This window comes from Cryptomeria japonica, chromosome 11 (assembly GCF_030272615.1).
Source record: "Cryptomeria japonica chromosome 11, Sugi_1.0, whole genome shotgun sequence".
Lineage (NCBI taxonomy): Eukaryota > Viridiplantae > Streptophyta > Pinopsida > Cupressales > Cupressaceae > Cryptomeria > Cryptomeria japonica.
Genome location: NC_081415.1, coordinates 684,232,889 through 684,256,183, shown reverse-complemented (window position 1 = coordinate 684,256,183; position 23,295 = coordinate 684,232,889).

The window sequence follows — 23,295 nt, the reverse complement described above, 5'->3', positions numbered from 1 at the left end:
ATCATGTAGATTTATTTACTAGTAGATGAATAGAGAAAGTAATCAAATTGCTTGTGAATTCAATTAATTGGGAAGGGGGATTAATCAAATAACTATATATTTAATTAACTATCTTTAGACCATTTTTAGGTGTATATAAAAATAAGATCGTCGACCAAAAGAGAGGAAGGAGAACAAGAGTGTATACCTTCGCCCTATTGCTAGGTGAAGGGGATTCTTGATCTTGGATGAGACACTTTTGACCAAAAGTGAAGGGTTTTCTTAAATAGATATACATTGCCAAGTGTAGAAAAGGTTGTAGTCAAGGATACACACCTCTTGCATAAGACATAATCCTTGAGCAAACAAACAACTTTGCACAAGGAATGACATCGTATTGTAAGCAAATACCACTCAACAAAGGAAAAGTGAATCTTTAGAAAGGATAGGAAAGATCAATTCGCCCAATCATAGGGACAATGAGAAGGATTACACAACCTCCAAAGAGAGATTATACATAAGAAGATGTCAACAACAATAATGGAGGAAAACTGAGAGAGGGGGGGTGAATCAATTTTCACCAGATCTACAAACTTAACCACAAAAACAAATATGATAAACTGCAATAATAGTAAAGATAAGGAAATTGATAGCACAATAGACAACACCAATATTTTGACGTGAAAAAACCGGTTAAGGGAAAAATCATGTTGGGAACCTACTCACAATAAGATGATACTCTGCAGTAGTATGTGAAAATATTACAACGGGGAATGCACATGCATCCAGGCACACTGCCTAGAGCTCACTGCTCAAAAGATAATGACCTAAAAGGCAAAAAACCTCAGGGAAGTCTCATTGACTTACAACAAGATTCTGACTATAATCCAAAAGGAATTAACTACAATAATAACATCTCTAAATACCTGTTGACAATTCCGATTAAGCATAATTGTCTGCTCTACAACACCAATCTCTTCTCAATCACAATGCTGAAAGATGAATCCTTATTCACACATACACTACTCTCTAATAATGCAGAAACAACCTCGATACACAAATTATATGACAATATCACCTATTTATACAATTCATCAACCTTGATAACAAGGTCGGCTAAACCCTTAACCCACAATTATAAAATTACATCACATGATACAAAGATCAACCAACAGACCAATATAATGATATACATGACATAACATGAACCTAAATCAAATCTCCAAAAATGCAACATCACCGGAAATCATGCCAAGATCAACCGCAACAAGCTATACCACCAGCAAAATTGCTTAACACGAAGAAAATCACTGGTTTAGCAAAATCACCAAGAACTCGCACAACGATCAATGTGGATCGTAAAAAAAATAGGACACAATTAGAAAACACGGAAAAACATTAGAATAATTAGAAATAGCTACACCAACACCACTTATCAAATCTTCATCTGTCAATGTCTGAAAATCAAGAACACTCAAACAACAACAATTGATATGTAGAAAGGTAACTTGAGGAGCACTAATCATGAACCATGGGAAATGAAGGTACATAAGACCATCCCAAGAAATCTCTCAAAGACTCAGATCAAGATCTTATCACACTAGAATATACCAGAGGAAATACTGAACTTTGCAAACCATTGATCAAAAAAACAAACTACAAAACCGGATCATATGATATGATCAATTAAGCTTCCTGGATCACCAAAAACCAATACAGAAGAATATAGTGAGACTATAAATACTCTATACACAAAAACAAGATCACAATGAACCAATATGAAATCACCAGAGCAGGAATATGTTGACATCAATGACACCAACATATCCTAGTACCAGCAATGTCCAACAATCTCCCCCTTTGGCATTGATGGAAACATATGAATGTGAAAAACAATCAATGCAAAGAAAGAAAATATCTCCAATAGACTCGCCCTAAGATCAAGTAGATAAAACAATTTTTCACATGCTTCTCTCCTCCTTTGACAACAATGCCAAAGATCTCAAAAAGCAAAACCAAGCTCTCCCTTAGATTATAAGACATGAATTTCTCCCCCTAAAACACATAACTAGACTACTCCACCAGAGGAGCAACACTAGCTCATCAATCTAGATAAAAGGAATAATATTATGAAGTCCATCAGATTGATGCAACTCAATGCATCTAGGTCTCGCCAGGAGGGGTAGATACCCCTAACTTGTCTCTCAAATAGAGAAATGTATCTGCCGGCAAAGGTTTAGTGAAAATATCAGAAATTTGTTCCTTTGTAGACACATATTCTAGCTTCACTTATTCTTCACTAAATTTTTGTCTCAAGTAATGATATTTGATTGACACATGCTTAGTCTTTCAATGTCGCACCAGATTCTTTGATATGCTAATAGTATTGGAATTATCACAGTATATAATAGTAGGCTCATCATAGATAACTCTGATATCCTTCAACATTTGCTTCATCCAAACTACCTGAGTGTAGCTACTAGCAACAACAATGTACTCAACTTCAACAGTAGATAAGGACACTGAATCTTGTTTCTTATTAGCCCATGAAACCAATTTATTACCCAAAAAGAAATCACCAACCCAATCAGCATCAGTGTAAGCATACAACATGAAATCATCATCCCTCAGATACCACGGACCATAATCCAGAGTTCCCTTCAAGTATCTAAATATTCTCTTTACAACAGTGACATGACTCTCTTTTGGATCAGCTTGATATCTAGTAGCTATGCACACATCATGCATAATGTCTGACTTAGTTTGAGTAAGATATAGCAGTCTACCAGCCATAGATCTATACAAGCTCTGATTATCTTTCAAAGATTCATCAATCTTAGACAATTTGCACCCAGTCACCAAAAGAGTTCCAACTAGTTTGGAGTCATCTAATCCAAACTTCTTCAACAATTCCTTCACATTTTTAGTTTGAGATATAAAAATACCTTTTCTAGTCTATGAAATCTGCAAACCTAAGAAATTTTTATCTCTCCTATCATAGACATCTCAATTAATTTCTACATATCATCGACAAAATTCATGCTCAAGTCATCATCTCCTCCAAAGATAATATCATCAACAAAGACATCAACAATTAAGATGTTATCATTCTCAATCTTAAAATACAAATTACTATCAACAGTCCCTTTATTAAATCCCAATTTCAACAAATACTTATCCAATCTAGCATACTAGGCTCTATTGACTTGTTTTAATCCATAAAGAGATTTTTGCAATTTACATACCATGTTACCATCATCTGATAATGAAAATCCACCAGGTTGCTCAATGTAGAGTTCTTCCTCAAGATCACTATTCAGAAAGGTAGATTTGACATCCATCTGATACAGTTTGAAATCTTTATAGGAAGCATATGCAAGCAATAGTCTAATAGATTCAAGTCTGGCTACCAGACCAAAATTCTCCTCATAATAAATTCCTTTTGTCTGTGAATATCCTTTTCATACCAATCTTGCTTTATTCTTGACAACTTCACCGACTTCATTCAATTTATTGCTGAATACCCATTTAGTACCTATAACATTATTATCTTTAGGTCTAAGCACAAGCTCCCATGTGTTATTCTTTTCAATATGATCTAATTCTTATTCCATAGCTCTAATCCAATTTTCATCTTTGCAAGCCTCAACAACATCTTTAGGTTCAACTTTAGAAATCAAACATACCTCTTCAATAACTAGCCTTCTTATAGTCATCACACCTTTATTTTTATCACCAATAATCTAATTTTCAGAATGATTCAATCTTACATACCTCAAAGTCTTTTGATTGTTCTGATTTTTCAGGTTCTTGCACCTCTCCATCGACATCAGCAACATCTAGATTAAGTGTCTCTATAGGATCATTATGCTTTGATTCTTCAGTCTAAATAGGAATTAGAACAATGTGTTGACCATCTTCATATCCGCAAGCTTTGATTTCTTTTCCAAGGTTCTCATCCACCTTCACATTTGCACTTTCCACTATCTTTCTTAGTCTCTTATTATAGCACTGGTAGGCTTTACTCTTTGTTGAATATCCCAAGAAAATTTCTTCATCATTTCTTGCATCAAACTTTCCTATGTCATCATCTCTCTTGATATAACATTTGCTACCAAATACTCTAAAATATCTCACACTAGGAACATGACCAAACCATAGCTCATACTTGGAGTCTTACTAGTATCACCTTTAATATGAACTCAGTTGAATGTGTAAACAACAGTGCTAATAGCTTCTCTCCAATATATCTTCAGAATATTCCCTTGAATTAGCATAGTCCTTGCAACATCCAAAACAATCTTGTTCTTCCTTTCAACAACTACATTCTACTGAGGGGTTCTAGGAGTGGATAATTGTTTTCTAATCCCATGCTTCTCACATAATGAATCAAACTGATCAAAACAAAATTCTCCACCTCTGTCAGATCTCAAACATTTCACCTTCAATCGTGACTCAGTCTCAACCTTTGCTATGGATATATTGAACTTGTCTAATGCTTTAGATTTCTCCTTAAAAAAGACAACCCACATCATCCTGGAATAATCATCAATTAGCAACATAAAATATCTATCACCTTGCACACTTATAACATTTATGGGCCCACACAGGTCAGTATGCACAAGATCTAGCAATCCATTATATGTATACTGCTTTCTCTTGAAATAAATTCTTGTTTGTTTACCCAATTGACATTCCTTACATACCAGATTAGCAGGCTTAACAATCTTAGGAAAATCTCTAACAACTTGAATATAATTAATCTTAATCATGGAATCAAAATTAACATGACACATTCTCCTATGTCACAACCAAATTTCATCAATTTGATCAATCAAACAAATTTTCTCACCAACATTCAAATGAAAAATATTACCTCCAGTCCTAGTTCCAGATGCAATCTCTATACTAGAGGCATTTAGGATCTTACATTTACCATTCTTGAATTTTAAATCATAACCTTTTTCAACCATCTGTCCAACACTTAAAAGATTATGCTTCAAACCTTCAACATATAGAACATCATCAGTACTATGCCTATCATCAAAAGAAATAGAACCTCTACCATGGATCACACACGCTTTGTCATCTCCAAATCTCACTATTCCACCATCATACCTTTCCATACTCACAAATTTTCTTTTATGACCGGTAATATGATGTGAGCAACCAATGTCAATTACCCATTCATCCTTTTCTTCAACTTTAGAAGCTAAAAATTTCTCTTCAATAGTGTAGCTAGTGGAATCAACAAGTACCGGTCCATCTTCTTTAATGGAAAGAAATACAACTTCATCTCCTTCTAATTATTCATCTGTAACACCTTCATCAACAACATAATAGAATTTCTTCTGATGCTTATGCTTCTAGTTATACTTGTAAGGTTTATTATACTTCTCATGCTTCTCATATCTATCATTTCTATCATAATTATCATATTTATCATGCCTATCATATTTAGCCATTCTCTCTAGGAACCTAGAAGCAAAATGTTCTACCTTATTGCAAGAGAAACATTTCAAGGTCAATTTTCCATCATACCTACCAGCTCCCTTAGGCAATATCCGGGCAATCAATGCTTCAATCTCATCTAGTTCTCTTTCTTTCTCTTTCATCACTCTTCTTTCTCTTTCATATCTGGATATTTTTTATTCTTCAGAATCATACTTCTGCTTTCTGGATACATATGCTCTAAATGTCATCTCAGACTTTCCATGTGATTCACCAAATTCACTCTGCTCAAATGCAACAATCTTTCCAATCAACATATCTCTTATTACTGTAGTCACACTCTAGATCTCATCAATAGCAGCTACCTTATGTTTACAAGAAGGAGGCAAATATCTCAACACCTTAGCAACAATTTCATCTTCTTCAAGGGTTTCATTGGAACATCTGATACCTAAGACAAGATCATTCACCTTATCCATTAAGGTATTTATGTTCTCATCTTCTCCCATCTCCAGTATCTCATATTTCCCTTTCTAACTCTACAACTTAGCAACTTTGACTTGTTTATCTCCTTCATACAAGGTCTCAAGCTTCTCCCAAATCTCATGTGCGGTTTGATATCCCATTACATTTGTCATCTTTGAATCAGTTAGGACACTCAACAATGCTTCCTTCACTCTAATGTTATGTTCAAATTCCTTGATCTCATCAATAGTAACCGTTCCATTCGGAGGAGAAGAATAGGCATTCTTTGTAATTTTCCGGTAATCTTCTCCAACTCAAGTGCACTTCCATCTAGTTCTTCCATATAGAATAGTTACTTGCTTCAAATCTCAGACTCTCCTTCTTAAAGATAACACCTCCTGTCCTAGTTGTCATCCTGAATCTCCTCAAGTGGTTAAGCTTCTTCTAGAGGATCTAGCTATGATACCAATTATTAGCAGCAATAATGGAGGAAAAATAAGAGGGGGGAGGGGGGTGAATTAGTTTTCATTGGTAATAAAGAATAAAATTGATATCACAACACATAACACCAATATTTTGATGTGGAAAACCCGGTTAAGGGAAAAACCATGGTGGGAACCTACCCACAATAAGATGATACTTTGCAGTAGTATGTGAAAATATTATAATGGGGACTACACATGCATCTAGGCATGCTACCTAAAGCTCACTGCTCAAAAGATAATGACCTAAAAGGCTACAACCCTCAAGGAAGTCTCACCGACTTACAACAAGATTCAAACTACAATCCAAAAGGAATGAACTACAATAATAGCATCTCCAAATGCTTGATGACTGTTCTAGTTAAGCACAATTGTCTGCTCTACAACACCAATCTTTGCTCAATCACAATGCTGAAAGATGAATCCTTATTTGCACATACACCACTCTCTAATAATGCAGACACAACCTCGATACACAAATTACATGACAATATCACCTATTTATACAATTCATCAACCTTGATAACAAGGTTGGATAAACCCTTAACCCATAATTACAAAATTACATCACACAATACAAAGATCAACCACCATACCAATATAATGATATACATGACATAAAATGGACCTAAGTCAAATCTCCAAACATGCAACACCACCATAAATCATGCCAAGATCAACCACAACACACTATACCACTAGGAAAACCACATAACACGTAGAACATCATCATTTCAACAAAATATCCAAGAACTGACACAACGATCAATGCAGATCATCAAAAAAAAAAGGAAAAAATTAGGAAACACTAGAAAGCATGTTAGAATCATTAGAAACAACTGCAGCAACACCACTTATAAAATCTTCCTCTATCGACGTTTGAAATTCAAGAACACTCAAACAACAACAACTATCATGAAGTAAGATAACTTGCAGAGTACCAAATCATGAACCATCTGAAATTAAGATACACAAGACCATCCCAAGAAACATCCTAAAGACTCAAATTAAGATCTGATCACACCACAATATACCAGAGAGAATACTGAACTCTGCAAAGCACTGATCAGAAAAACAAACTGCAAAACCAGATCATATGATATGATCAATTAAGCTTCCCATGTCACCAAAAACCAATATAGAAGAATATAGTGATACTATAAATACTCTATACACCAAACCAAGATCACAATGAACAAATCCATAATCACCAGAGCAAGAATATGTTGACATCAATGACACCAACATATCCTAGCAGCAACAATGTCCAACACAAGATGCACCAGTTCAAGAAAAGAAAGGTTCTAACAAGGAACACACATTTACTAGCATGAAGGAATATTCAATGTAAGTAAAGACATCAAGATATGTGCAATGCAACTCAAAAGAAGAGATACTATTAAAAAAGGAGAGATAATTGAATATAATATCCTTTCCCCCCAAGAGAGGAAACAAGGAAGAATTATGTTGTTTCCCAAAGATGATTGTTAATGAAAAAGCATCACCACTCATGATGAATAGCCACCAATGAAGTTTACTACTAGTTTCATAGGGTGAGGAGCAACATGATAGGGTGAATAGAGTGCTAAGGCACTACCTCTTCACCATGAAAAAGTGCAAGATCCGTTGTAAGAGCTATGCAAGCTCGATCATATTGGTATTGAACAAATGGTTTAAAGGCCTTACAATTTTCAAGAGAATGAGAATAACCAGAATGAAAAATACAATTTTCATCAACTTCCTTAGTATTTTACTTGTGATTAAGTTTAATAAAGGGAAAAAACATTCTTATCATACTTAAATATCCAAAATATTCTTGTAGCTAATTTATCTCGATCATTAATAGGAGTAGGTATTGTATCTTGAGATGTAGGACAAGGTGTGGTAGCAAGAGGAGACATATTATTTTCTATGAGTTTAATAATGCTATTATAAATGAGTCCTTGTATTATGTTTTGAAAATTAAGACAATCATTCACATGATGATCATGGGTTTGATGATATGAGAAAAAAGAATTGTTGGAGGAAGAATAACCTTTAGATGGATGATAATTTATATGTCTTGCAAGATACTCCTTAAAATTTTGCACCCTAAGGAGATCATCCATAGGTGAATGATGGGGATGTTCTAGAATGTCTATACTAGCTTGTGAAGGTGGGTTTATAGGAACTTTGATTCCTTGTTTATATTTTGCAAGTCCTTGTCCACTATAACCTTGTTTCAAGATTATGTTATAATCACTCATATAATAACTTTTTTATTGTGAAAAAGGACCATTATCATGAATCTCTTTGAAATTTGTAGTGTAAGGAAACATGAAAGGATCAAAGGGAGTATTAGATGAAGGAATACCCTCTGTAGGAAGATTCTCCTTTCTATCACCATTATTTTTATACTCTTTGATTGGTTGGGAAGGAAGGTCCTTATCATCTAAAGCTTCATCTTTACTTAATGTTATATGAGGAGATAGGTCATGAATAAAATGCATATCATCATCTTCCCTACAAATATTTTGATGATTAAGATAAGATCTAGGAGAATAAGGAGGATCTGGAAAGATTGATAAACCTACTACAACATTGTAAATTGTAACTGGTCCAATTTACACCTCATGTTTGTGCTCCCACTTCAGCATGTCCTATCCCCATCCCCTCTCTAGGTCTCGTTTGACCCTATTCTCTAACTTTGATGTCTTGGACACCCTTTTATGGGTCCCATCATGGGATCCCCTCCCCCATTTCTCTTTGTTTTGGTCCTATTTATAGAAGGAATAGGGTGTGGGATGCCCCAAAATTCCTTGGTCCCTCTCAAATGGGCCTCAATTTTAAATGGGGAAGGTTCTATATCTCCTCAATGGTATTTGATCCCTAGGGCTACACATGGCCATTTGAGGTTGGTGTATTGGTAATTTACCTAGGTAACCCTATAATAAGACAACATATCAATTCCTTTTAGACTTATAAGTCTCCATCCGTATCAATCATGAATATGTGAAGTGTTAATTGCAATACCCACCAATATACTCTAGAGAAATACAACTAACATACAACTATAGATAATTTTTTTAAAAACATCTACTAATACAACTTATTAAACTACCATTACTCAAAAGCATTAATTAACATCTACAAGATTACATAAAATATATTTAACATTGACATATTCATAACATATGCAAGTGGAATACAATATAACATCTACCATTCTCTAGGGTACTTCAATGCCGTCACATAAATAACTCTAACACATAAACACATCTCCATCTATGATACACTTTAACATTCATCACATTCATTTCCTAATCAATTAATTTCCTTCTTAACATGAGAATCATTATTCAACAAATGCATATCCTATCATATCTCCACTATCCGTTCGATTCATTTTAAAACACCAAACCAAATGTTCCTAATCCCTTTCCAAACTATCTAATATTGTTAGTCCATTTCCAATGTTAATTATCACATTACTAAACCATTTCTTAATCATCATAGTCATTCACACAACACTAACACATATCCATAGAACCAATTATGTTGATGAGCATTATCTAGGATACAACAAGATTCATCTATATGTTCTCCTACAAAGCTATGATCATAGCCTAATACATCAAAGAACATAGCTCTCAATTAAAAATATAATTACTGTAGGGGAGGAGATTTTCCTCCTCCAAGTTTATAGATATTAGAAGGCAAATCTATCTACCTCTACCTCTTCGAACAGGTGCTAAGATGAGCCAAGATAACAAGTAACTACACTAACTAAAACGCATAATTACGACACAAAAATGATAAAAATATTAAAACTGAACTCATAGAATAGTGCAATATCAAATGTAGGTTATACCTTTTGGATGGAGAGCTCTCGGGTTCTAGATGTTAGCACAGGGTGCAGACACTACCACGACACGTTGTAGTCTGTACAACCCATGGACAAGGAAAAGTCTAGAAAGTAGCCTGTAACTATTTTCCCATGTGCGGAACCTATTCATCACCTACACACACTAAGACGGGGAAATTTTTTGGGGCTATAGAGGGGACTTCCTTAGTCAAACCCTCATTTAGGTGTTTCCACCGGCATGGACATCTACATAGATAGATTGGAAAAATAAACTAGAACTTGGTAAATTGGAAAGTAAATGCAAATGGAAACTAAACTTTGTTCAAAAGAAGCTAACTCCTATTGCATACAATAAATATTGGAAATAAATATTTAACAATACAAAAGACTCATTGCATGTAAAATATATTGGTAAAAGAGAGAGAGAATGAGCATGGAGCCAAACCCCTCGTATCATGAGTATGACCAAGCCCACTTGATCTCTTTGTTGGTAAGAAGCCACCACAAGATGATTGTAGCTTGATATTGGTAGAGTATATGTCCAAGAGTATGAAGAGAGCAGTAAGACATAAAGAGAACAATGAGAGTCAAGAGCGAAGAACCCAAAATCGGGAACCCTTCAAAATGAGCTAGGAAGGGTTCTTAAACTCGAAAGGGGTGCTAAGAGCCGTTACGGAAAAACGTGAGCCAAAAGACACGCGTCGACCAATGTATGACTCTCTACTAGATTCAAGATTTGGCACCCTGCCTTTTGAGACCATGATCCTAAATAACATAATTTTGATAATGTGTTCATCATAAATGCACTAGGCATCATGTGTAAGTGTCATAAATACACTAGGAACATTTTAGGATACTACAATTACATCATGAATTCTATACATACATATGCCATATGAATCATAGACATCAATCTGCTACAAGTATCCATCCATAAGATGAAGAGATAGGAATCCACATCCATGCACAAGAGCATCCAATGAAGAACATCCCAACGGAAGAAGACACCAAACCACCCGACCACATGGAACCATAAGGAACCACCCCCTATGTTAAGAGATGACACAAGATCCCACACATACTCTAGATCTAGATTGATACATAACAACCAAAGAATAACACTCCACACAACATGCGACTAAATCAAAGCTCAACATTAATATAAGACCTCCAATATAAAATTTCCAAAGGAAACACATCAAATCAAAACTCAAGGTGCTAGGACCTACATGTAGGGAAAAGAGTGTCATCACATGCAGTATAATGGGAACCTGGGAACTAGCCCCGACATCCAAGATGCACATGTAGAGCCATCTCAACCTTGAAGGAGTAAGGGAGATTAGCTTACCTGGGTCACCAATCTCATCCTGATCCTTTCCCGGATTACCACCCCTAGGCAAGGCATTGGGGCCTCCAAACTATTTCTTATCTTATTATGGTGAGTCACTATTACCCAACCCTCCTAGAATCAATTAATTAAATTATCACTTGATTACAAGGTAAACTCCCAAGGAGGTATTCTAGTGGTCCAAACCCTTAGTAACTTGGCTATCTACTCCTCACAACCCTAGCCACTCACTTGGAAGCCCGCTCCCCCTAGAATGCACCTAGACCTTAGGGTGACAACACATACAAACATAATATAACATGACCAAGGGATTTCTACAACACATAGCCTGGTTATCCAAGGTTCTCAATCAGATAAATAACTTCAAATACCATCATAGTAGCCTCATACATAGTATACAATCAATCCACAATAACAAGACCATAACCAATATGGGCTTAGGTAAATAATCATAATTAACACATAAAATATATTCCAATCATTAAACTGTCCCTGGGACAACTTAGGAACCTTGATAATCAAAAGATAACAACCTCTAAGAAGAAACAAAACTGGATAATCAACTCAGAAAACCCAAAAAAGATCAAAACACAAAAGATAGGGCAATTTAGCACATCCATGGGAATGAGTATCACATAGGGAACTTCTTTTAGTGCACCAATAACTTCTTTTAGCACATCCATCTCAGAGACTAAAAATCAAAAGATAGAGCAAATGGTGCATGTAACACATACAATTGCGCATATAGTACCTAGAATAGTGCATAGGACTCAACTTTTAGCGCATATGACTCATTTTTTAGTGTATACAAGATAAAGACTAAAAAGTCAGAAGAAATGGAACTTAGAAAATTATGATTCAAATAAAAATTAACCAAGTCACTCCAATGGTCTCAAATCAATCTAGAAAGGGACGCAATGACATTATAACTTAAGGAAATTAACATGTAACGAAATGAGAATCGAAACATAGGAAATTCCTCCATTAGAACTTGAACTCAGTTCATGACAACGTATGAAATAAATAAATACCGAGGAAGCCACAAAGATATTCCCAAAGAGGTAAAAATTTCAACAAAACGATTGACAAATAGGCCAAGAAGAAAAGTCAATAGAGCTTCCTCCTACAACAACCACTGCAAGACATCACTGGCAAAAAACATAGAGAAAACCATTCCAAAGAACCATTCACGGTAGTAGAACTAAATTCCAATAGAATAATAACACTCATACCCCCAAATCTTCAATATATTATGCAGATTTTATATCCTTATATCTATACGAAAATCTTCCCAAAATCTCCCGCACATCACACACATAGACACAAAGTAGACATTTCTTTTCCAAAAAATAAAATGGAATAGCAAAGGAGTAAAAATCTCCAATCCGGATAGAGAAATTATGGGAAAGACAACCAAATTTGATGAAGCACAATAATTCAAGGTCCAACCAAACCAAGCATACTCTGCAAAATCCAAAATAATTCATAGGAAAAATTCCCGTGAAGGCTAACCCCGATAAACTTACAACAAAATTCCTATGTAGAAAATCAAAGCCAAACTATAGAGAAATTTCAGCCAAACATAAAATTCCATTAAAATATATTTCATACCTACCATACCATAAATTGAGGCAAAATAATATTATTAACACTTACCAAGTTCACAACCAATAGTAAAATAGGGTATAAGGTAAAGAATATAATATTTAATTAACCCAATAAGATAAAACGGAAATAATAATAATATAAATAACCAATAACAATTTAAACCATGGGCACAATTAAATATAAAAGCCCATTAATAAAACAACTAGAGGTATACAAATAAATACCCATATTAATAAATAATAAATCAATAAATAAATAACCAATAATATAAAATCACTTATTAAATATAAATCCCAATATTAATCTCTCATTAACATTAAATATTAATGTCAACTATTTACTTAATTTATTATTATAAACTATGCAAATCTATTAATTTAATTTAATATTATTAAACTATATAAATCAATTAAAATTGAATCAATCAATAATCTTAACACTCCAAAGAAATCCAACATAGGATAACTCAACAGACCACTTGGTGCTAAACAACAACTCACACCAAGACACTAAACTGACAAGGGTAATCAACTTAATCCTAGAGTGTAGAATGGGATTTCATGTCACCTCTGATCAACTTGCCATTGGGATGAAGACACACTCAGACCTGTGAAGCTAGGTGGAGTCGGTGTCTGGTACTTGCAAACTTGTCATCAACAACACAAGTACAATAGCATATACCATAACATATATCATAAAATAGGCAGACAAGTGAAGGGGAATCATAATGCCATATCATGCTCATGAATGAGTGGTATGATATAGTCCCTATCACAAACATAGTAGAAGACAATAAAAAAAAACAAGCACTATCATAATCATCATCATATCCAATATAATCATGAAATAGGGTGAGTACATAGTATGATACCATAAAATCATCATTAAGTAGATTAAGCTATATCAATATGATATATTATTGTGCAAAAGAGCAAGATGGATTAGGGAGGGGAAATACATTTATCATCAAGCATGTTCAGAGATTCAAGGTTGCATATTCATCATTGAAGCATTGTGGAACAAAGTTACATCAATCTCCATGCAAGCATGTGTGTGTGATTAGGGTTTTTCATATAAATGTGTTTGTCATGCCATTACATTCAACATTTGTGGTTAGATTCAAAGGGCATTGCATCATCATCAACAATTGGAGATTTGAGGTATATCTCCTTGTAATAGGTGAAAATTAGGGTTTCCATCACTACAATTGAGAAGACCACTAATTTTTCTTAGGGACCATTACATTAGGGAAAGATAGAATTTGATAGATCTAGTCTTGGTGGATCTAGATTTTGATCAAATTCCAGGGGTTCCAAATGTGCCTCTTCTTTCCCTTTAAATTAAATTAAATTAATGAAAGATGTTAAAATTAGGGTAAATGTATGGATATTGAAGAGATCGAGCATAAAGAGTGAGCTATAGTCATTGCACAAAGCCACAAACCTAGATCTAATCTAAGTAATATGATTCGGATCTACTCCTCAAAATTCAGCCTAAATTGTTGGGACCGTGGTGGTGGTCACCATGGTCCTCCAAACTTTTCGCTATCCAAAAGGGAACCTGTTCATCTCTATGAATAATGTCGGTCCTAAAAATTATAGCTTTGAACTTGTTTTCCCACACAAAAATGGGGAATTGTTGGGAATAGGGGTTTGCCTAAGTCAAAACCCAGTTTAGGAATTAACTTTGAATGAATAAATGCAAATACTAAAATAAATACTGGAAATATATACCTCAGATCTGCAATTGTTGATAATGATGATTTTCTTCTTGAATGTAATCACATATGTTGTATGAAATGGCATGGACATGACAAAACCCTAATTACACACACTTGCTTGCAAATGAATGATGTAATTTTTCTCCAATGATTGTATGAAGAATATGCAACCTTGAAGATCTCTACAAATGATAGAGGATGAATGCTTCATGGACACAAGAAATTGATTGCTTGATTGATTCAATAGATAGCTTGGAGAGATGAAATTAGGTTGATCAAATGTCTTTATATAGGGGTATCTAGGTAAATTATTGATTATGTCGACCTCCAATGATCATGCGGTGCCACACAGATGAATTCCTACTGGAGGGATAGGACCCTTGCCCTAATTAAAAATTGGGACCCACTAAGAGGGACCAAGGTGTTGGGCACAATGGTTGAGGACCAAGGCATTGAGCACAATGGGTCTTCTCAGAAAGGGACCACAATAAAGACTTAGGGATAAGGGTACCCCTCCAAAAATTTGATTAGTAGGTGTACATGGCATCAAAAATAGAGAATGAGCACAAAACGAACCTAGATAGAAGATGAGGATAGGACACACTAAATTATGGGCACAAACATGAGGTGTAAATTGACCCGATGATAATTTACAATGCTACACTCCTTAACAATTATTTTAGAATTTTCATTATTTTATTCAAGGTTAATTCCAAAACTAGGGTTTGAGTTAGGAAAATCCCTATTCCCAACACCTTTCCCTTTTTTCTATGTCAAGGAAATAGGTGTAGGAGCTATACTCAAGAATTCCGGTGAATAGGTGTAGCTTTCAACAACAGAAAATTCAAAGGACCAAGGAGGATCTATGCTACCTAGTCCCAAAAAATTAGGCCAAACTTCTGGGAATGGGTGCTAAACATCTTATTTTTCCCATATCTTAGTTGGTGGTTCTATGGGACATTTGTAGCTCAACATTTCTACCAATTTACCCCAATTATCCCTCATTTTGCCTTAATTTCAAAATTACATTCCAAGTTCAACTAAGAAAGAGAATAACCAACCCCAACTAGTGAATCCAATCAGAATATTGGTCTCTTTCCTCACTTGGATTGAGCCTAGATCTATTGGGTGTTAGGTCCTAGAGATAACTGAGAGGGGGGTGGGGTGGGGGTGAATTAGTTGTCTAATAAATTTAAACCAAAAACAACTTAACCAACCTTAATGCTTAATACCGGTAAGCCAGACTTTATGTCGGTAGATAATTTATTAGTTAATTGTAGTACCGGTAAATATTAATGCATGAAACAGAAAGACGATAACATCCACAACACAACACCAATGTTTGTACGTGGAAACCCTGTAAGGGGAAAAACCACGGTGGGAAACCTTACCCACAATCAGATGATACTAATGCAGATAGTATGTGTTTACAAATGGGGTCTGCACATGTAGAAAGGCCAAGTGCCTAGAGCTCACTGCTCAAACACAAATAGGAGTCACACTAACTACAATTGGATGGTTAAATCCAATAATGATGTACTGCTCAAAATGACATCTTCATATGTTGGATTCAGTACCAGTGTAGTTTTTATATGTCTTCACAAAAACCTCACTTCACCTTCAAATGATGTCTGTGTGTATAGCTCTGCTTATTCTCGCATATACCTTCTTACAATTCCTTTTTCCAATCGCATACCGATCTTACAAATAAGATCTTACATATATACCATAACCTAAGATGAATTTTAGTAGTCCAACTCTAAAAAAAATTACAATAAAATAATTACAAGTAAATCAATAACCGATGCAATATCTGATTCAGCATGTCAACTTAGTGCATTTACAATAACAATAAAATCATCTCCAAAGTGTGTCGTGCTGATCTGGAATAGATAAGCCTGCCAGTGCATAACCTGGACCTATTTACCGGTAACAACAAATATGTAAACATGAACATACCAATGAAAAAATCTCCAAGACAAAGTGTCCAAATGATGTCTTCAACATAACCAAGTGTTTTCATGTCATTTCAAGTGACGGTGAACATTATATCCTACCAATGTGCCAGATACCGGTGACTGTGCATAAGTCACTTGCTTGCCGGTGAACATTGCCAATTCTCCAAAGTGCCAGAGTTGATAAGTGTTAATAGGTGTTGACATCAATGACAAAACCATATCAACATAATGAAAATACCAACAATATCCCCCTTTGGCATTGATGGCAACACAAGATGGAAAAACCATCAAAGTACCAAAACAGAAATGCCAAATACCAAAATCCAACAATCTCCCAAAAGAGATCATAACCAGGAATCAAAATTTAGATACAGAGAGTAATCAATCTCTCCCCCTGAGAGAAACATGTGTTTTCCTTGTGTTTTTCCATATCAATCTCTCCCCCTTTGACATCAAATGCCAAAGTTACTACAAAATCAAGTTCAAATACAAAATACCAACCAATTCAGTATACTAACTACTCCCCCTGAGAAGTAGCTCTCATCATCAAAGCCGTAGTTAAAAGATTTCTCTGTTAATTCTGTCGGTTGATGACAAACATCTATTTTCATATGTGTCGAGTATGTTGACATGATGATATTGTGTTGTCATTGATGTCAATATGCTGAAGAGTGAACTGGTATATTGAAGTTAAGCAACTGGCAAAGTGAACAGGTATATGTACAAAAGGAAAAGGGGTACACTTGTCCAAGTGAACTGGTATATGGAAGGTTTCCTATCAAGGTTTAATATGGTATGACTACTAGTTGGTAGTCCTAGCCTCAGGGTTTCTGGTTGAAGTGTTTCGAGCCTGTGTTACTCAATCGATGGTATTGTGTGATGAGTTAGCAGTGTAATGGAGATTAGATCATGTTGCCATGTCAGCCTTGTGCGCGTGAAGGATCTTGCATGAAGGAGATTGATCCTATCTACCTCAGAAATGTGCGAAGCCTCTGCAAATGGTGGAGAATGCGTGATGGGTTATCACCTCCATGAAGCAGTGAAGAAAAAATGATGGAGAATTCCTTGAGATTTTTTCAAGACTGTTGTATTCAAAGGCAAAGTGTTCAATGGTTAGGATTGAATCGACTGAATTGCTCAACCTAAATGTTTAGGGTTTAGGGTTTATGTTACCGACCTATCTATTTCCTATAAGGTCGATGCTGTGTTTCATGTTGAAGTTGTTGGCAAATGTTGTGTGTGTATATAAGTGCAAAGATATGTGATTCTTGCTAGATCAGATAAGAAAGTTGATACCTGTAGAGTGTGTATGCAGAAGGAAGGAACTAAAGTGGATCTGCATTGGCATTGAGTGCTATTACCAGATCATTGTAATACCTATTGATCTCTAACCACTTCAACAGTTGGAAAATCCCTTAATAGGGTAGCTTTAACTAGCTTGCTGTAAATCCTTTAACAGGGTGACTCAAAGCCATTGGGTTCATGAAATCCTCTAACAATGTAACCTCTAACAGGGTTTAACCCTTAACCGGGCATTCTAGCCATTAAGGATAAGATGTGATGCATAAAGAGAGATATCTTTGTATATTGCCATCAATTCCAAAGGGGGAGATTGTTGGCATATGTGTCGAGTATGTTGACATGATGATATTGTGTTGTCATTGATGTCAATATGTTGAAGAGTGAACCGGTATATTGAAGTTGAGCAATTGGCAAAGTGAACCAGTATATGTGCAAAAGGTGAAGTGGTATGCTTGTCCAAGTGAACGGGTATATGGAAGGTTTTCTATCAAGGTTTAATATGGTATGACTACTGGTTGGTAGTCCCAGCCTCAGGGTTTCTGGTTGAAGTGTTTCGAGCTTGTGTTACTCAATCGATGGCATTGTGTGATGAGATAGCATTGTAATGGAGATCAGATCATGTTTCCACATCAGCCTCGTGCACATGAAGGATCTTGCATGAAGGAGATTGATCCTATCTACCTCTGAAATGTGCGAAGCCTCTACAAACGGTGGAGAATGCGTGATGGGTTATTGCCTCCATGAAGCGGTGAAGAACGAATGATGGAGAATGTCTTGAGATCTATTCAAGACCATTGTATTCAAAGGCAAAGTGTTCAATTGTCAAGATTGAACCGACTGAATTGCTCAACCTAAATGTTTAGGGTTTAGGGTTTGTGTTACCGACCTATCTATTTTATATAAGTTCGGTGTTGTGTTTCATGTTGAAGTTGTTGGAAAATGTTGTGTATGTTTCTAAGTGCAAAGATACGTGATTCGTGCTAGACTAGATAAGAAGGTTGATACCTGCAGAGTGTGTATGCAGAGGGAAGGAACTAAAGTGGATTTGCATTGGCATTGAGTTCTATTACCAGATCATTGTAATACCTGTTGATCTCTAACCACTTCAACAGTTGGAAAATCCCTTAATAGGGTAGCTTTAACCAGCTTGCTGTAAATCCTTTAATAGGGTGACTCAAAGCCATTGGGTTCATGAAATCCTCTAACAAGGTAACCTCTAATAGGGTTTAACCCTCAACCGGGTATTCTAGCCATCCCCTAACTGGGTGATCCCTAACAAGATCGGTTCCTAACAAAACCTATTGTAACAGTCTTTAACCGGACTAGGCTCCTAACAGAGCGGACTTCTAAAGAGTTCAAGAAAAGCTTGTGGGTATTCATCCCCACCGTGGTTTTTCCTAGTTGGGTTTCCACATGAAAAATATGTGTGTCATATGTGATGTCTTTTTCATGTGATGCTTTGTTGTTTTTGTCAAGCGATGATTCATGTTGATCTAGCATGTTATTATATTTCTGATGAAAGATTACCTGTTTATGCACAAGGATAATGTGGGAATGAGGGTGTAGGCTGTGTGGAAAGATAAGTGTTTCCAGTTTATATCTTTCACAATCTCTTTGTGCTTAACCGGTAGTAATTTGATTTATGACCGGTATTAGTGATTGCTAATCAAGTTCACTGTTTGCAGTCAAACCGATTCAAGAAAGCATTTGTGCCTATACTGATTCACCCCCCCTCTTAGTACTAGTTTGTTACTCACTATTCATCATTGAGTTATCAACATCAACTATCTAAGTCTCTATCGGTGGGGGTATGACCCCAAGCTAATCTCTGAGATATTCAAAAGTTTCCTTAGGCAAAGGTTTGGTAGAAATATCTGCAATCTACTCTTTAGTATTCACATAAACCAGTTTTACTTCTTTTGCTTCAACATTCTCTTCCAGAAAATTTAATTTGATAGAAACATGTTTAGTTTTAGAATGTAGTACCAGATTCTTAGATATATCAATTGTTGCAGTGTTATCACAATAGATAGTTATAGGTTCATTGCATTTTACCTTTATGTCCTTCAACATTTTCTTAAGCCATAGTACCTATGTACAGTTAGTTGCTGCTACAACATATTCTGTTTCTGCTGTTGATAAGGATGTGCAACTTTGTTTCTTACTAAACCAAGAAATTAATCTATGCCAAAAAAAAATGCTCCGTCGGTGGTGCTTTTTTTGTCATCCACATCTCCTGCCCAATTTGCATCTGTGTATTTACATAATTCAAGTTTTCATCTCTAGGATACCATAAACCAAGATTTGTAGTGCCTTGTAAGTACCAGAAAATCCTTTTTACTGCTGATTCATGATTTTCTTTAGGATTACTCTAAAATCTTGAACAACATACTGCATTCATAACATCAGGTCGTGTTTGTGTCAAATATAGTAAACCTCCTATCATAGATTTGTACGTAGTCAGATTAATAGGTGTAGATTCATCCCTTAGTGATAATTTGTCATTTGTAGTCATAGGTGTGCTTACCAGTTTAGACTTCTCCATCCCAAAGTTCTTTAGTAACTCCTTCAAATACTTGGATTGACTCAAGAATATACCCTTGTCAGTTTGTGAAATTTGCAATCCTAAAAAGAATTTAATCTCTCCAATCATAGGCATTTCAAATTCTTGTTGCAATTCAATAGAAAAGTCTTTACATAACCCATATTCTCCTCCAAAGATTATATCATCAACAAAACCTTCTATAACCAAGATGTCATCATTAGTCACTTTGTAGTATAAGTTGCTGTCAGCATTACCTTTAGAAAAACCAATCTTCAAAAGATATTTATCGAATCTTTCATACCAAGCTCTTGGAGCTTACTTCAACCCATACAAATCTTTCCTTAACCTGTAAACCATATCTTTGTTATTTGTCGAAGAAAATCCATCAAGTTGTTCAATATAAACTTCTTCTTCAAGATCTCCATTCAGAAATGCACATTTAATATCCATTTGATATACTTTGTAGTTCTTGTGTGTTGCAAAAGCTAAGAATAATCTAATTGCCTTAATTCTAGCAACCGGTGCAAAGGTTTCATTATAATCAATTCCTTCTTTCTGAGAATATCCCTTACACACTAGTCTTGCTTTATTTCTGATTACCTTACCATCTTCATTAAGTTTGTTTTTGAATACCCATTTAATTCCAATTACATTTTTGTCTTTAGGCTGGGGAACTAATGTAAAGTCTCTCCCCTAAGTGAAAACCATCAACCCTAGTGAACCTCCCTTCTCTCTCCTTGGAGTTGGAAGAGGGGAGAGCAACTAGGGTTCGATCGCGATTTTTGTCTTTAGGCTAGGATAAGTGCTTTAGAAAATTCACATTGTTGTTGATGATGTTTTCATTGAATTTGATGGACTCTCTGTTCGGTTTAAACTTCCCAAATGGTTGTTGACTACTATCACCCTTATCACTCGGAGTCATAGGATGTGATTGTTCCATTTGACTCACAGTCAGTTGATAATTGTGAAGAGTTGCGCACAACTGTTGGAAAGAAGTAAACTCAAAAAATAGGAGTTTGTCTCGAATATCTTTTTGTAAATTGGAAATGAAGATTCTTTGAATATCATTGTCAGGCACTGGAAAAGAAATTTGAGCATACAAATGCTTATATCTACCAATGAAATCAGTCACTTTTTCTTTAACACCTTGTTTACAATGCATTAAATCAATCAAAGTAACTTTAGGACTTATATTGTTTTGAAATTGTTGAATGAAAGCATTTGCAAGTTGTTCGAAAGAAGTAATAGAATAAGAAGGCAACGAGCAATACCATTGTAGGGCTTTGTCTCTTAATGTTCTAGTAAACAGTTTTGCAAGCAACCTTTGGTCATAAGCAAAATCGGTACATATTGTTTGAAAGGTCTTAACATGTGTTAGAGGATCACCCTTACCATTATAAAGCTCCAAATGTGGAATTTCAACATGTTTAGGGGGAATAGCTCAAACAATGTCAAGAGAAAGTGGGCTCGCAACGTCAAATGTGGGCACACTAAACTTAGATTGATTCATAGAGGCAATTTGTTGCTGTAAAGAAGAGACAGTTTGTGCAAGATTGTTAATGGTCGCTTCAGTCGAAGAGTTCATATTAGACGTGTTAGATTGTGATGGAGGTGTTATGTTATTGAAAGAAGGTAGAGAGTAAGGTGGTGGGACACTATGATAGTTAGTCATAGGAGATGATTGGAAAGGAGGAACACTACAAGGAGGAATGGAATGATTGAATGAATTGCCCCCTTGTGTCATGTTCATTTGTGGAGATATAAGAGGAACACTCACTGAAGGAACAAATGAAGAAGTTGGATTGAATGAAGGAAGAGGGTTAATTGAAGAAGAGGGATTGCCCCCATGACTAGTGATCATAGGAGGAATGTCTTGTATTGAAGTAGTCATTATGTTTGATGTAAAAGTAGGTATGCTAGCAATAGAAGTCATCAAAGGAATAGAATGATTGTCTTGAGTAGGAGGTTGTGTATAACCTAAGGTTTCGGCACAACTTTTCATAGGCATCACATTCGAATCTACAATGTGTGCAATACCACGCAAAATATCAATTCCATTCTTATCACTTTGAAGCATACGTTTTAGACCCTCAATTAAAGGAAGAGCTTGACTATCAGGGTATTCTTGAGACATCCATTGTCGAAAATCGTCAAATTGGTTATCCAATTTTGAAAGTTGTTCTACAGAAACCTCATGGAGAGCTTCTTCATCATTAAGAGGATTAGAGGAATTACCCATGTCCTCGTTAAAAAGACCATTCAAATTAGGTTCCATCTCCTCAGTAATTAAACCTTGGAAGGACTTAATTCTAAGGCTTCGTCTAACGGGAATAGTGTAGGTAGGGCTTATTGTTGTAAAACTCATGCACTAGAAAGAGAGAGAAGATTTTGAATTTTAGAGGTAGCAAATTTCAGTAAAACCGGCCAATCTTCTAGATTTAAGCTGTTAAATACAATCAGGACAATCTCCCGAAATTTCGGAAAAAATGTCTGGGACCGTGGCGCTCGGAGTGCACACGGTCCTTGCAACTTTTTTTGAAATTTGCAGGGATGAAAGTTATGATGATTTTACAGCTAACCTGAAAAAATTGAG